Genomic DNA, 16,457 nt, shown 5'->3' on the forward strand with positions numbered 1-16,457 from the left:
GTCTTAGGAGGACCCTTATTTCACATGTAGAGCCCACTCAGAAAATCAGGATGGTCTCCCACCTCAAAGCCATCAACATCTGCCTCCTGGCTCTTAGATGGTCATCCTGCCATTTTGGTCCTCACATGGACGAAGGGGTGAGCGGGCTCCTTGGGGTCTCATGGAAAAGAACATTAATCCCATTAATAAAGGCTTCACCCTCATGATGTAATCACCACCCAGAGACCCCACCTCGTAATATCATTGCCTTGGGGATTAGGAGCTCCGCCCAGAGACCCCATCTCCTAATATCATTGCCTTGGGGGTTAGGAGCTCAGCATAGCTGGGGGGGACACAGATATTCACACCATAAGGTCATAGACGGTCACATTCACAGCTTTGAGGGATACCGACATGGACGTCTTTGGGGACATTATTCTCTCCACCACATGGGGATTAGAATATGGATGTCCCTGTGGCCCGCACTTGGAACCACTAGGCAACACTGTTTCTCTGGAAACTTTGTCCATCTCTAATGTCATTGAGGACTGGCCCCCAACACGTTAATAATATGGCTACATGTCCGTCCCAGCCCTGCACGCTGTCACCTGGCTGTGGTTTCTTCTGGGGCATCTATCATTCTACTGTATGTCCATGCCGTGATAATGTCACCTCCACGGGGACAGGACTGGTCATAGCTGCAGGGACTGGCACATAGTAAGCGCTCAATAAATGCTTCCTGATTGACCAGAGGATTCACAACAGCTTCATCTCTGGTTCACATCACTTGGCAACTCTCCCACAATGATGGCATCCAATATGGCAGCCAATGAGCACATGTGGCTGTTTAAATGCAAATTATTACAGTTAATTAAGCACTCAGCTCTTCGGTTGGCTCAGTCACATTTCCAGGGCCCGGTAGCCATATGTGGTGTTCTAAATGTAAATTAACTGCAATTAATTAAGGCAAGCATTCAATTCCTCAGTCACCCTAGTCAAACGTGGCTGGCGGCTGCCATATTGGACAGTGTGGAATGGAACGCTTCCATCGTCACAGAGACTTCTGGGTTGAATTGTGTCCCCTAGAGAAGACATGTGGAAGGTAGGGATTAGGGGAATAGGACCCTATTTGGAAGTAGGGTCTTTGCAGGTGTAATCAGGCTAAAATGAGTCCTAAACCAATATAATTAGTGGTCTTATAAGGACACATCGCAGCACACACATGCATGAAGAGACGACGATAATGATGACGAGCCACAATGAAAATGTGGTCATGTGAACATGGGGCAGAGACTGGAGTGATGTAGGCACAAGACAAGGGATGTGTCTCAGATGGCATGAAACATGGGTGGGGAAGACCAGGAAAAACAGGATGCACGAAATTATGCAGCTGCCATCTTCTTGGGGAGACAGCAGAAACCAGGAACGTCGTGAGCTAAGCACACTCTACCCTTTGAAAGTTGATTTCCAAAGACAGCTTCTGAACCACTTTGGTCAACGTGGAGTCAACCTCTCTTGTGAGCTGTTGCTTAATACCCGTGGAGAAAGCACACCGATGAACTGCTCCAAGTTCTGGGTCTGACGTTACCACAAACTGGGGATATGCTCACCTTTGAGGATGAGAACGTTCGCCTAAACGGGTTGCAAAGGATTGCCTGTGTAGAGTTGTCTTCAGTCGGAAGTCCGTTCTGCAACATGGGACCTTGCAAGTATCCTCGAGGTGGTAATCGTGTCCTAGCTCGGGGTCAAAAGAAAGGACTCTGATGACCGTATTAGGTTGGATCAGACACATGCCCTCCCTGTGAATTCTGGAGGAGTAAGCGTCATGTGGACACGGCAGCTTCTAGGTCTCCATGGGACCGTGATTTACCTTCATTGCATCATCAGGAGACACCACAGAATATGCTCCCCAAGGGCTGGGAGAACCCACGTGGGCATTACAGAAAACTCCAGAGTCCTCGGTAAGCGTCTAAACATTCAGCTGTAAGTGTGGACTAGACATGTAAGGAGCCATGTCTGCACGTTGGCCATGTTCCCTTCACATTGGAATCAGAAGTATGAATGATTCATTCAACACACACTCTGAATTTTTACATAGGCTGATTTTTTCTTTTTTGATTGAGTGTAAAACGTTAGCACTCAGTGACCACTTTGCGCATGCGGTGGAAATAGGTTGAAAAACGTGCTTCAGAGCATCAGGTACTCGGGAAGAGGAAAGAGATAAGACCTTACAACTTAATCAAAGTGAAATTCCTTTCTCTAAGGAAATGCCAAAGATGCTCTGGGACCCATTTACAAAGTTATGAGACAGAGTGGAAAGTCAACGTTATTAAAGGAAACGCATTAACAAATTTACCAGATATCAGGGGAAAACGGCAAAGCTAACTTATCTCTCTCAGAAACGTCAGAATATCTTTGGGCGATGAGAAAAATGATCCTCTCCAGCCCCGACAGAGAACATTCTACTTTAGAAAAAAAAAAAAAAAAAAAAGGAAGAGAGCCGAAGTGGAATTATTAAACTTTGTGTGTTTAATGTGCTTTGCGGTTGCCATTGAATTGAATGAATGTTTCGGAGTAAAACGAACAATTAGCCAATTCTCAGAGAGATGCAAAGAAATCCATACAAGTGTTGTCCCGGTTTATAAAGTCAGTAGGAAGAACATACTGATTCCCCCTCTAGAACACACTCGATTCCTGCAACAGCAAATTTATCAACAGAAAAAAAAATGAGAATATGCTAAAACCTTGGTTTGCAAGCAAAATTTGTTCCGGACGCATGCTTGTAATCCAAAGCACTTGTCTATGAAAGCACATTTCAAGAACCATTGGCTCAGGGGCGCCTGGGTAGCTCAGTGGGTTAAGCGTCCGACTTCGGCTCAGGTTGTGATCTCTCGGTTCATGAGTTCAACCCCTGCATCAGGCTCTGTGCTGACAGCTCGGAGCCTGGAGCCTGCTTCGGATTCTGTGTCTCTCTCTTTCTCTCTGCCCCTCCCCTGCTCACGCTCTGTCTCTCTCTGTGTCAAAAATAAATAAAACATTAAAAAAAGAAAAGAACCATCAGCTCAGTTGTGATCGTGTGATGTTCAGTGTCACGTACCCCTCGTAAAGCAAGACATTGCTCGCTTATCAAGTTAAAATTTGTTAGACATGTTTGCTCATCTTGGAGAACGCTCGAAATCCAAGGTTTTACTGTATAACCAGGTCCTTTTGAAGTCTACTTTGCTCTTTAAGAACCTCTAACACACCCTGAATTGTCTCCATTTTCTTTTACGTTTCCCATGTGGGCACACACTCGTGTTAAAACATGTTATGGCATTTTATACATCTCATTATCGCAAGGACCATGAGCTTGGTTGAGCCAACATGAAGTCAGCAACCTGACCTGTTACAGTATGGTTGAACCCAAGGCAGACCTGTTCCCCGGCGAACGGATACTTATAAATTTACGAAACAGCAGCAAAATCCTGTCTTTCCCACAGAGCTTCACGCACACCAGCAGGTTATGCGGTCACGGTACTGACGAGAACCAGTGAGGGAATCCACCGGCGGGCTGATCTTTCTGCTGGAGGTTAGTGAACTTGAAAATGGGGGCACCGGGAGGCTGGGGAAAGACCAGGGCAGACGCAGAGGTCAGTGAGAAGTTGGGAGAAGCGTGAACCGTGCTAAGAGCTTCGGATGGGAAAACCTCACATTTCAGGCAACCCTGGTGTTTTGTGTTCTTGGCAGGGTTTCGGTCACCAAGAGCCAATGAAAATATAAGGGTTTCTCTTTCTTTCCCCTGGTCCTACACAGGGTGACCAATACTGAGCTTTTCAGGGGTAGTGGCTGAAGACAGCAGGTGTGCCTCAGCAGTTCTAGGGGTGGGGGAGGGTCAGACACAATGCTCTGGGGGCACCTCCTTTTCTACTCCCAGTTGTTAGACTCCTAACCCCCCACAGATGATGGGAGCCACACGGTAAGAGCCTGTCGATTGACAATACAAGCCTCTGTGTCCGGGTACGTCATTTCCGCAGACCAGGGGGCTTCCGATGACAGGAATTCATTCTCCCATAGTTCTGGAGACCAAAAGTTTGAAATCAAGGCGTCACCCCGGGTAACTCCTTCTGGTCTCTCCAGGGGAGTGTCTGCTCAAGGCTTTTCTCCAGCTTCTGGTGGCCACTGGTGATCATTGGTGTTCTTGGGCATGTGGACGCGTCACACACATCTCTGCCCCTGTGGTCACATGCTTCTGTTCTGGTCTCGTCTTCTTGTAAGGACAGGAGCCCCATTGGATTCAGACCCAACCTAGTGACCTCGTCTTAACTTGACGACATCTGTGAAGGTCCCACCTGCAAATAAGGTCCCACTGGGCAGGAGGCAACGTGGCTCAACCCATGGCCCTCCGTGATACCTTCCTTGGAGAGTTACAAGGGCTCACGTCTTGTTGTTCCTAACACGTTTCCACTCAAGGGCTCCTACCAACGTCTCCACACTTACCAGCTGGGTTTTAACACTGTCGCAGTGCCTTCCGTCTCTACAAGAGGCCGTGAGACACAGGATCAGATTCTCAGAGACGCACATTTTTACAAAGCTAACTCGGGTACGCTCTCCTCTCTTACTGCCAACATCCTAGAGAGAAGAAGATTAAAAATTAAATAGGAAGAAAGGATATTCCCTACTCCCCAACAGATGTTGCCTGGTGAGGCACAGACAGGTGGCCAATTCCCTATTCACCACCCCCCGTGTCAGGCGTGGGCTCCAGGGGGAGGAGACAGCTGGAAAGGAACCCATGGCCTTTGTGAGGAACTCTCCAAAAATCACCAGAGACAGCCAACGACACATGTTAAGAAGGGCGGGCGGGTGTCTCCTCAGACCCGTATCCGTGAGTCAACTAGGGAAGCATGAACACAAATCATCAACCGGGGTGGCTGTGTCCATGCTCTGGGTCTCACAAGACACGCCGCAGTAATGTCCTCGCGTGAGCTTTCCGGGACTAGGGTAGCTTCCCAGAAATGCAACTGTGGCTCTTTAAGGTATGTGGCTTGATCACGTTTACTGGCGTTAAGGATGTGCTGTGAGGCAGTGTTTATCGTGGGACGTGCGGTGGCCTCTGAAATCCGTGGCACCTGGCATTTCTTGGCCAGATGTCTTGTGATTTTTTTAAAAAAGTAATTGTTTATAAAATCACGTACATCAACAATGTAGATGTCCGTTGACCAAGCAATGGATAAAGACAATATGGTGTAAACATATATAATGCTTACAATACATAACATATAACATACAATAGACAATCTACAATATGTAATATATAATATAATATATAATTATAATATGGTGTAAATATATATTATGCTTATAATATATATTATAATTTTATATATTATATATTATACTTATATATTATAAACATAACATATATAACACTTCTATTTCTATGTATATAATATATAATGTTTGTATAGGTAATATCTACATATTCTATTTGTATTCCTTTTTTTTTTGTTTTTTTTTTTAATTTTTTTTAACATTTATTTATTTTTGAGACAGAGAGAGACAAAGCATGAACGAGGCAGGGTCAGAGAGAGGGAGACACAGAATCTGAAACAGGCTCCAGGCTCTGAGCTGTCAGCACAGAGCGCGACGCGGGGCTCGAACCCACGGACCGCATGATCATGACCTGAGCCGAAGTCGGACGCTCAACCGACTGAGCCACCCAGGCGCCCCATTCTTTTGTTTTTTAGAGAGAGAGCACGCACGAGTGGGGGAGGGGCAGAGGGAGAGCAGGACAGAGCCCCAACTCACAAGTCGTGAGATCATGACCTGCCCTACGTGGACTGAGCCACCCAGGCGCCCCCGAAATTCCTTTTTCTTTATGGTGACTCGACGTGCGTTAAAGACAATAGAATTTATGTTGCTAGAGTGGAAACCAACGTCACCCAGCTGCTGGCCCATAAATGCTTCCTTCCTTGGAACGTCGGGTGACATGTTGTCATGGAGAAGAAACCCTTGGTAAACACTGTGGGTCTCTCTTGATGGTGCTGGGGGAGATCCTTTTTTCTGCAACCTTTGGAACTTTCTGGTAATCACCTGTCCCCTTGTGTCTGTCTACCTTCGTGGTGCTGGTCAAAAGGCACATGTCCCCGTCTGGTGTCACCCCCCAGGCTTTGGACACCCACAAAGGTTTAACCGGCCAACGTGACCCACCCATACAGCACCCCAGACCCAGCACGTCACCGCCTTGCACCTTAAATAGACCCAAGTTCTATTTCGCATAAACTGCTTATGTTTCCAGCGAGATTGATGCTGTTAATATTAGCTTTCAAAATGACAGATTAACATCACCAGTTAATCAGAGCTATTAGCGGATAGATATCTGTAATTCGATCACCGGAGTAATTTCTTTTCCAATAATGTGATTTACAAATGCAAGTGATTAAGTAATTAGCTTACATCTCCATAGATTACCGGTCCTCCCAGGCTCCGCCTGGAGATTAACCCCGGGTAATTAGAGGGTGCGAGCTGGTAAGCTGCACCCTGAGAGCTGGGTGTCACCTTCCCCAAGTGCCCTCTGCACACAAGCAAAGCCAACGTGCATGAGGGGCCCCCCTTGGAAAGGGCACAGGCCCCGAAGTTCCCCTTGGAAAAGGCAGAGGTCCCAAAGGTCCCCTTCGAGAGCACACAGGCTCCGAAGGTCCCTTGGAAAGGGCACGGGCCCCGAAGACCCCTTTGGAGAGCTCACAGGCCCCGAAGGTCCCCTTGGAAAGGGCACAGGCCCTGAAGGTCCCTTTGGAGAGCTCACGGGCCCTGAAGGTCCCCTTGGAAAGGGCACGGGCCCCGAAGGTCCCTTTGGAGAGCTCACAGGCCCCGAAGGTCCCCTTGGAAAGGGCATGGGCCCCGAAGTTCCCCTTGGAAAGGGCACGGGCCCTGAAGGTCCCTTTGGAGAGCAGACACGACCCAAAGGTCCCCTTGGAAAGGGCACGGCCCGAAGGTCCCCTTGGAAAAGGCATGGCCCCTGAAGTTCCCTTTGGAGAGCTCACGGGCCCTGAAGCTCCCCTTGGAAAGGGCATGGCCCCTGAAAGTCCCTTTCGAAAGCTCACGGGCCCCGAAGTCCCCTTGGAAAGGGCACGGGCCCGAAGTTCCCTTTGGAGAGCTCATGAGCCCCAAAGGTCCCCTTGGAAAGGGCATGGCCCCTGAAGGTCCCTTTGGAAAGCTCACGGTTCCTGAAGGTCCCCTTGGAAAGGGCATGGGCCCTGAAGGTCCCTCTGGAGAGCAGACATGACCCAAAGGTCCCCTTGGAAAGGGCATGGGCCCGAAGGTCCCCTTGGAAAGGGCATGGGCCCTGAAGGTCCCTTTGGAAAGCTCACGGGCCCCGAAGTCCCCTTGGAAAGGGCACAGGTCCCGAAGGTCTCCTTGGAAAGAGCATGGGCCCTGAAGGTCCCTTTGGAGAGCTCATGGGCCCTGAAGGTCCCCTTGGAAAGGGCATGGCCCCTGAAGGTCCCGTTGGAAAGCTCACGGGCTCGAAGCTCCCCTTGGAAAGAGCATGGGTCCCGAAGTTCCCCTTGGAAAGGGCACAGGCCCAAAGATCCCTTTGGAGAGCACACACGACCCAAAGGTCCCCTTGGAAAGGGCATGGGCCCGAAGTTCCCTTTGGAGAGCTCACGGGCCCCGAAGCTCTCCTTGGAAAAGGCACGGGCCCCGAAGTTCCCCTTGGAAAGGGCATGGGCCCTGTAGGTCCCTTTGGAGAGCTCATGGGCCCCGAAAGTCCCCTTGGAAAGGGCACAGGCCAGAAGTTCCCTTTGGAGAGCTCACGGGCCCCAAAGCTCCCCTTGGAAAGGGCATGGCCCCTGAAGGTCCCGTTGCAAAGCTCAAGGGTCCCGAAGGTCCCCTTGGAAAGGGCACGGGCCCGAAGGTCCCCTTGGAGAGCACACGCGACCCAAAGGTCCCCTTGGAAAGGGCACAGGTCCTGAAAGTCCCTGACTCAGTGCTGGAGACAGACTCCCAGGGCCACCCGCCAGTGCTCGCCTTTGCGCCGCCCCTCAGCTCTGTGCCTTGTGTGGCAAGGCGAGAAACGCGTGAAGAAAAGCCGGGAAAGTTGGAAGATGGGTTACAATACCTCCCAAGAGGGAAGCGGAAAACCCAGAGAAACATGTCCCCTGAGGAAAGGGCTGCAGGGAGGACCCGTCCTACCGCTCCCCAGGCGGGCGCCCCTCGGGGTCCTGTGCCTCCAGGCGCACTGAGACAGATCTGCGCATGCGCACCAGGAAGAATCCGGCTGACCATGACCCTGGGGTCCTGGGTGCGTGTGGTGGATTGCTGCCGTGAGGGTAATAAAATCAATAATCATGATCATCGATTATTGCAGACGTATCGGTGGACGCAGAAGACGGGCGCTAAAGACCCCAGCTGCCCGTTCCCTTTCGCGCGAAGGACCGAGATGCTGGCAAAGGAATTTACACGCGTTCTGGGTTTATTTGGGGTTCCCGGCATCACCCCGGGGGGTGGGGGGCGTGGGGGGCTTCTGGGGGGCTGACTGTCTTTCTCCAGCTGCAAAGTGTTTAAGCCGTTTTTTTTTTTTAATGTTAATTTATTTTTGAGGGGAGGGGCAGAGACAGGGAGAGAGGGGATCCCAACCAGGCTCTGAGCTGTGAGCACAGACCCAGAGGCGGGGCTCGAACCCACGAACCCTGAGATGACGACCTGAGCCCCAGCCCACGGCTTCACCGACTGAGCCCCCCAGATGCCCCTGGAGGGCGTTTAAACGCAAGGGCTGAGACAAAGCCACACCCCCTGCCCGATGGCAATGCCCCCAACCCAGCCTCCAAGATGAGCCCCCCCCCTTGTGTGTGGGGGGGAGGGGGGCATGTCGTCCCACAGCCCCGCTCACCTCTGAGTCGGAGAACGTGGCCGTTTCGGGGCTGACCGGTGAACGTGGTCACGGGGATGCCGCCCGGGACGCTGATTCTCACATTCGTTTTTTGCTTCTTTCTTTTTTAAAAAAAATTTCCACTTATTTATTTTGAAAGACCGATAAAGCAGACTTGAGACAAAAAGAGAGAGAGAGAGACAGAGAGAGAGAGAGAGAATCCCCAGCAGGCTCCGCGATGCGAGCGCAGAGCTGGACGCAGGGCTCGAACCCACGAACCTGAGATCGCCGACTGAGCCGACTGAGCCCCCCAGGCGTCCCGCCCTTCTCAGATTCCCCACCTCAAGGGCGTTTGCGTGTGGGTGGTGTGGACGCCGGGGTTCAAGCAACTGACCCAGTCTGTGCCAGGGCTGTGCAGACAGAGCCCGTGGGATGTGGCTATGGCCACATAGAGAGTGAGAGAGAGATGGCGACACAGGGACACGGATACGCAGCACGGGACCCGTCGTCTCTCTGTGCCGCCTAAGCTGGACAGGACAGGATGGACCTCCCCCAGCGGGGACACGCGTCGGGGAGCAGGCACAGGTGTGTGTTTGCTGGACCGCGGGGAGGCCCGAGGAACGGGGGTGGGGGGAAGGCCAGGGCGCCGCCTCCTCTGCGGGGCCGCCCCCCCGCCGGGCCCCCGCCCGGGCGAGCTCCGAGGGTCGCCCTGCAGGGAGGCCCCCGGGGCAGGGAACCGGCTGCTACCAGCTGACAGCTCCCCGGGACCCCAGGCACCCGCGCCCTCATTTCAGCGTCTCCCGGAAAGCTCGGAACGCGGTCGAAACCGGACCGCATCCGAACAGAAGCCAGCTCCTCTCCTTCTCGCCCCCCGGGGCACCCGGGGCTCACGGCAGCCGGGACCGGCCGTCCCCCGGCGTGTGACGGGCGGCCCGTCCGCGCGCGTCGCTCCGGTCATCTGGCCCGCGCGGGCCCCGGCGGCCGCTGATTAGTATGGGCCTCCGCGAGCATCCCGAGAGCTGGTCCCCGAGTGGCGGACGGGCTCCTCCGGTTGCCCTGGCAACCGCCTCCCAGCCGGCTCGGCTCCGCCCCGCCTGCTGCTGAGGTAACGTGCGGGGACGCACGCGGGCCGGGGCGCGCCTCACCTGTCAACACGGCGGCAGGGCCGTTTGATCACGCCAGCCGCCCGGCCCGCCCGGACCGATCACTCGCTGATCACAGGACCCTGCTAACGCAGGCAGCTCCGCGGGTCCAGGGGGACCCCAGCCCCGAGATCCGCCGCTTAGGAGCGGGGTTTCATCTCGCGAGCGCGCGGCTCGCGTTGCGTCTTGTGCCAGGAATCACACGGCGATTCGCGTCCGGGACGCCAGCGGCTCCTGAGTGCTCCCTGTGACAGGACCTGAGCGATGGCGCGCTCTCTGTGCCCGCGTCCCCGAGTCTCTGAGGAAAGGGGTCGTGTAAGCGCCCCTGTCGTACGTGGGCTCAGTCCTGCCCTCCCCAAATTTGCGTGTTGGTGCCCCAACCTTCAGACTGGCGATGAGAACGAGGTCAGAAGGCTGGGCTCCCCGATCCCGTAGGACTGGGGTCCTTAAAAGGCGGGACCAGAACACAGACATGAGCACAGGGACACCCAAGAGAGGACACAGGACAAGGCGGGAGCTACAGGCCCAAGAGAGGGGTCAGGAGCAACGAGACTCCGCCCCACCTGGACCTCACACCCCCAAGCTCAGCCCCTCCTTGACCTCAGACCCCAGCCTCAGTCCTGCCTGGATCTCAGACCCCCAAGCTCAGCCCCTCCTGGACCTCAGACCCCCAGCCTCGGCCCTCCCTGGATCTCAGTCTCCCAGCCTCAGCCCTGCCTGGATCTCAGTCTCCCAGCCTCAGCCCTGCCTGGATCTCAGAACCCCAGCCTCAGCCCTGTGTGGATCTCAGACTCTTGGCCTTGGCCCTGGCTGATTGTCAGCCTCCAAGCCTCGGCCTTGCCTGGGTCTCAGACCCCCAGCCTCAGACCTGCCTCGATCTGAGACTCCCAGCCTGGGCCTTCCAGGATCTCAGACCCCCAGCCTCGGCCTTGCCTGGATCTCAGACTCCCAGCCTCAGCCCTGCCTGGATCTCAGTCTCCCAGCCTCGGCCCTGCATGGATCTCAGACCCCCAGCCTCGGCCCTGCCTGGATCTCAGACTCCCAGGCTCAGACCTGCCTGGATCTCAGACTCCCAGCCTCGGCCCAGCCTGGATGCCAGATTCCCAGCTTCGGCCCCTCCTGGATCTCAGACCCCTAAACTCAGCCCCTCCTGGACATCAGACCCCCAGCCTCAGCCCCTCCTGGACCTCAGACCCCCAGCCTCAGTCCTGCCTGGACCTCAGACCCCCAGGATCAACCCTGCCTGGATCTCAAACCCCAGGCCTCGGCTGAGCCTCAGGCCCCCAGCGTCAGCCCTACCTGGATCTCAGACCCCCAGCCTCAGTCCTGCCTGGATCTCAGACCCCCAGCCTCGGCCCTGCCTGGATCTCAGCCTCCCAGCCTCAACCCTGCCTGGACCTCAGACCCCCAACCTCAGCCCCTCCTGGATCTCAGACTCCCAGCCTCAGCCCTGCCTGGGTCTCAGACCCCCAGCCTCAGCCCTGCCTGGATCTCAGACTCCTGGGCTATTTGTTAGAGCCACTCAAGCAAAGTCTTACAGCCCCAGATCCTTGGATGGGATTGAGGACATGTAAAGTCAGACTGAATGTGCGTTGTGTGAGGCAGTCCTCTTCTCAGTTCCCCGGTGATTGTAGTCCATGCTGGTGAGGCTGGGTACCAGCCCGTGGGCGAGCGGCGCTCCCAGGACGTGCCCCTCAGGCCCACCCATCTACGTCCAGAGCAGTGGCTCCCACGTCCAGCTGGACGGGCACGGCCCCTGTGTCTCCGGGTCCTTATTTCCTGGACACGGAACGCTCTGCCTCCCCGTCAGACGCACGGTGGGTTAAGTCATTGGCCATCCAGGGGCGTCCGGGGGGCTCAGTCGGTTCAGCGTCTGACTCTTGATTTCGGCTCAAGTCAGCATCTCACGGTTTGTGAGTTCGAGCCCCGCATCAGGCTCTGTGCTGACAGTTGTGAGCCTGCCCGGGACTCTCCCTCTCTCTCTGTCTGTCTGTCTGTTCTCTCCCCCATTCTCACTGTCTGTTTCTCAAAATAAAATAGATAAACTTAAGAAAAAGTTGAGTGGCCATCGGTCAGGGCGGGACCTCCGGTCACAGGGTCTGTTCCCTCGGCCTCCAGCTTCTGTGTCATGCCCCTTAAGACGTAGGACATTCGCTGAAATGCTCGGTCCCAGGAATGGGGCAAACAGCGAACCTCTGTCTCTAGGGCAACAGCCCGCCGACTGTCCAGCCCCGTGATGCGCTTGGTGACCCTGAAGCCCATTCTGCAGCTGCCATCTTGGGGGGGCGATTTTTCCTCGCCCCCCCTGCATTTCGCCCTATTACCGGCTTGTCCAGCTGTGGGCTCCTGGGGCAAACAAGGGTGTGGGCTTGGCTTGGGGCCCCCGGGGCCCCCGGGGGACGGGGTTCCTGTGCTTGAACCCAAAGCGCACTCGCACATGCAGAGTTTTACAAGCCCATTCCCCACCCCGGGCAGCGAGCATTCCATCCACGGCTGTCTCACTTTTAATATCAAACATTCCGTCCCATAAAACGCGAATCCCACAGACATCACAGCCTCACATTCCATCCGGAGGTACACGGGCTTTTCTTTTTTTTTTTTCAATACCCCCGCCTTTCCGCTTATGATTGAGGGAGTCTGCTGCTCATTGCACGCTGGGAAATACTCCGCATTTCTGTTTCTAGGGGTGGGGACACACGTAAGACCAGCTCGGTCCGTGCAGAAAACCCGCCTCGTCACCCGCCGGGATCCTCGGCCTCTCGTGGGCAGAGATGCTGTGACACAGCCCTCAGGGTACACATGGGCGTCCGGCCCCCGCAGGAGGTGCTGATTCCCGAGACTGAGTTCTTCCTGCCCCTCGCCCCGCCCCCCACATACCCTGTGCCACAGGTTCCATCCGCCGTGCCACGGGACCTCGCTATAAATCAGCCTGTTGTTAAGTCAACGACCCGCGAGTTCCTGTTTTCACACGCTTCCGGGGGCTGAGTCAACCCAATAAAACCCCGTTGCCAAAGTACGGAGTGGGGATTGGCGGATTCCGGGGTTTTACGGCCCTGCCAGCAGGCGCACTGTGTGGCCTGAGGGAGCCACGCCGCATCTCGCTGGTCCACATGGCACCTGGCCACGCCACTGGGCCGCCCAGCGCTCTACCTCCCTCAAAGTGCTGCCGTGGGCAGGCACTAGTTTGAGCCACTGAAGCCCCCTCCCTGCCCCCACCCTCGGCCGGTTCCCAGCGCGAGTCCGGCCCAGACCTTGGTGCTGTTGGCCCAGACTCAGAAGGGTATCCGACCCCATGGCCGCTGGACCGTCCCGTGGGAGAATCTGCCCGTGCCCACTGGCTGCGAAGCCTTCTCCTCGGGGACGTCCAACACTGGACCTTCTGTCACCAGGAAGACCTTCACGTGACGCATGCCCTTAGGACACTCTTAGCGTCTCTGAGAGTGGGCGGCTGCCTTTGGAAAGGTGTCCCCACGAAGTCACATCCACAGAGCGTCACCATCGAAAGGTGCTTACTCTCGCTTTTTGGTTAATGTTCATTTATTTCCGAGACAGAGAGAGACAGAGCACGAGCAGGGCAGGGGCAGAGAGAGAGAAAGAGGGAGACACAGAATCCGAAGCAGGCTCCAGGCTCCCAGATGTTAGCACAGAGCCCGACCTGGGGCTTGAACCCACGAACCTCGAGATCATGACCTGAGCCGAAGTTGGATGCTGAAATGACTGAGCCCCCCCCAGGCGCCCCTGAAAAATTTCTTTTTTTCCCCCTAAAAATTTTTAATGTTTATTTATTTTTCAGAGACAGAGAGAGAGAGAGAGAGAGAGAGACAGAGCACGAGCAGGGGAGGGGCAGAGAGAGAAAGAGGGAGACACAGAATCCGAAGCAGGCTCCAGGCTCCTAGCTGTCAGCACAGAGCCCGACCTGGGGCTTGAACCCACGAACCTCGAGATCATGACCTGAGCCGAAGTGGGATGCTGAAATGACTGAGCCCTCCAGACGCCCCTAAAAAAATTCTTTTTTTTTGCCCCTAAAATTTTTTTTAATGTTTATTCATTTTTGAGAGAGAGAGAGAGAGAGAGGGAGAGAGAGAGGGAGAGAGACAGAGAGCACCAGCAGGGAAGGGGCAGAGAGAGGGAGACACAGAATCCAAAGCAGGCTCCAGGCTCAGAGATGACAGCACAGAGCCCAACGCGGGACCCAAAACCCACAAACCGCGAGATCAAGACCTGAGCCAAAGTCGGACGCTTAACTGACTGAGCCTCCCAGGCGCCCCTAGAATGGACTTTTTGTTTTTTGTTTACATAATTTCCACGTTTGCATTGGGAGAATGTTTTTGATTGGCAGGGCCACTCGCCAGCCTACACCGTCTACGGTGATCATCACTGTCAACATGTGCACAGACCTGATTCTTAGGCTGAGAAGTGGCCTTGGGATGCACGTGGTCTCGCAAAGCGCACAGGGGGTGGTTTCTTCGACTTAGAAGCACGAGTGTCCTTCCTCCCGGGCGGGAAGGGGTGCCCTCCCAACAGGTCGGGGTCCTCAGAGGAGGGAGAACCAGGGGATTTCGTAACACTGCCCCGGCAGGTGGGCACATCCAGATCACAAATGCTTGTTGCAGGACTCCGGAGGAAACCCAAAAATGCGGACCAGAGCCTCCAGGAGGGGGGTTATGCAAGCACGGCCAGTTCACGGGTCCACAGGACACAGGAAGAGGCTCCTAAGCGCACAGAACCAAGAGGAGGTGATGCCATCCGGACCCTGTGGGTGAGACCACGTGAGGCAGAGTCCATCCGGGAAATGATAATGTGGGGATTGATCAGACGTGCCCTGAACTCCCCTTCATTTTGATTTAATCATTTCATTTCATTTCATTTCAAGGAGGGTTCATACTCAGCACAGAGCCCAACACAGACCTCATACTCATGACCCCAACATCAAGACCTGAGCTGAGACCACGCGTTGGACGTTCAACCAACTGAGCTACCCAGGCGCCCCTGAATTCCCCTTTATTGGCAAGAGCTCTCATGTCTGCTTCTCTGACATTTTTTTTTAAAGAGTCCATACATTTAGGTGACTTTAGGAACATTTCTCATTGGTACAAAGGATACAAGATGCGTTTCATAAGGGTCCTGCCCCGACAGAGGCATTTGTCTCCGGGAAGGAAATAAGATAAATTACTACTGTTTCTGGTTCTGATGTAAACAAAATTATGTGCTATGGTGCACATCTACTGTTGCACTCCCAGTCTGGTATTGTCTTATGAAAAAATACTTCTTTCCCCTGACTCTGGTTATTAAAAAAATTTTGGGGATATGGAAGGAACAAAGATTACCACCTGGTGTGATCATCACTCATAGCTTTTGTATTTCTTCTAGGATTTGCCCTGTGGATATAAGCCATGACCATGTGCATGATCTTACCATGATGTCTCATAGGTTGCTTTTTCCACCCTTTTCTATCGTTGAAGCCTATTTTTATAATCCCCCTAAATTATCCCAGGAAAACAGCATTCTTGAACACACACGTTCATAGCGGCAATATTCACAGCGGACAAGAGGTAGAAACCCATGTGTGCACCAACGAAGGAATGGACGGAGAATGTGGTCCATGCACACAGTGGAATTTAGGTCAGCCTTGAAAAGGAAGGACGTGTTGCACTTGCTACAATGTGCATGGACCTTGGGGACGTGATGCTCAGTGACATGCACCAGGCACAGAAGGACAGATCCTGTGTAATTCCACGTATATGGCGTCCCTAGAGGAGTAGCCTCCTTACAGACAAAGTGTACACGGGGAAGCCAGGGTCTGGGGCTGCGACTGGGGAATTAGTGTTTCATGGGGGACAGAGCTTCAGTTTAGGAAGATGGAAAGTCCTGGACATGGATGTTAGGGGTGGTTGCACAGCAATGTGAATGTGCTCGATGCCACTGAGCTGTGCACTTAAAAATGGACAAAGTGGTGAATTTTATGCTGTGTACGTTTTAGCAGAATAAGGAACTAAATCGGCATTCCAGTGAAACCACCGTGGAGAAGGGTACACAATGCAAAGCTAAGTAGAAGAGCTCATGGTTGATTGTTGGGGGGCTGGGCACAGCCTGCAGCCCCAAACCTCTCAGAGTTCCCTTCCAGGCTGAAGGCATATTGCAAGGGACTCCTTGGGACAGAATCCAAGTTAAAGAACCAGAGGGATATTAGACACAGAGAAGAATGTCCTGGTAAAAGCAACGGAGGGGACCTTGTATAAATGGATGAGGCAGTGGCTCCTGAAGGGTATAAGGTCTTCTTCTGGGACACATCACAATAAGAGAGACATAGGGTAGGGACTGGTGAGTCCTCCTCCCGTGACATTGCAACATAAAGCCAAATGTGCTGTGTATGTTGTAAAGACACAGGAAAGAGTATTAAATCACAAAATTGTCACTAGTATGGCCGGACATCAGGGTAAAGGAAACGGGACATCTGGTATACCTCAAATCTACTGAAAAAGGTCCTAAAC

The 16,457-nt window shown here is 53.8% G+C and overlaps 1 long non-coding RNA gene across 3 annotated transcripts; it reads right to left on the minus strand.

Moving 5' to 3' along the window:
• Nucleotides 1–3,105: 3,105 nt before the first annotated feature.
• LOC121020192 (uncharacterized) lies at nt 3,106–10,178 on the minus strand. 3 transcript variants are annotated; one of them, XR_005786011.1, is made up of 3 exons: nt 9,970–10,178; nt 8,846–8,946; nt 3,106–4,587 (listed from the first exon to the last, which is right to left on the minus strand). It is a non-coding gene; the product is annotated as an uncharacterized LOC121020192 (long non-coding RNA). The 3 variants fall into 3 exon arrangements; XR_005786010.1 differs by lacking the exon at nt 9,970–10,178 and adding an exon at nt 9,716–9,849; XR_005786009.1 differs by lacking the exon at nt 9,970–10,178 and having other exon boundaries at nt 8,846–9,008.
• Between the last annotated feature and the right edge of the window lie 6,279 nt (nt 10,179–16,457).

Source organism: Herpailurus yagouaroundi, unplaced genomic scaffold, assembly GCF_014898765.1.
Source record: "Herpailurus yagouaroundi ecotype Mexico unplaced genomic scaffold, PumYag 248, whole genome shotgun sequence".
In the NCBI taxonomy this organism is placed as follows: domain Eukaryota; kingdom Metazoa; phylum Chordata; class Mammalia; order Carnivora; family Felidae; genus Herpailurus; species Herpailurus yagouaroundi.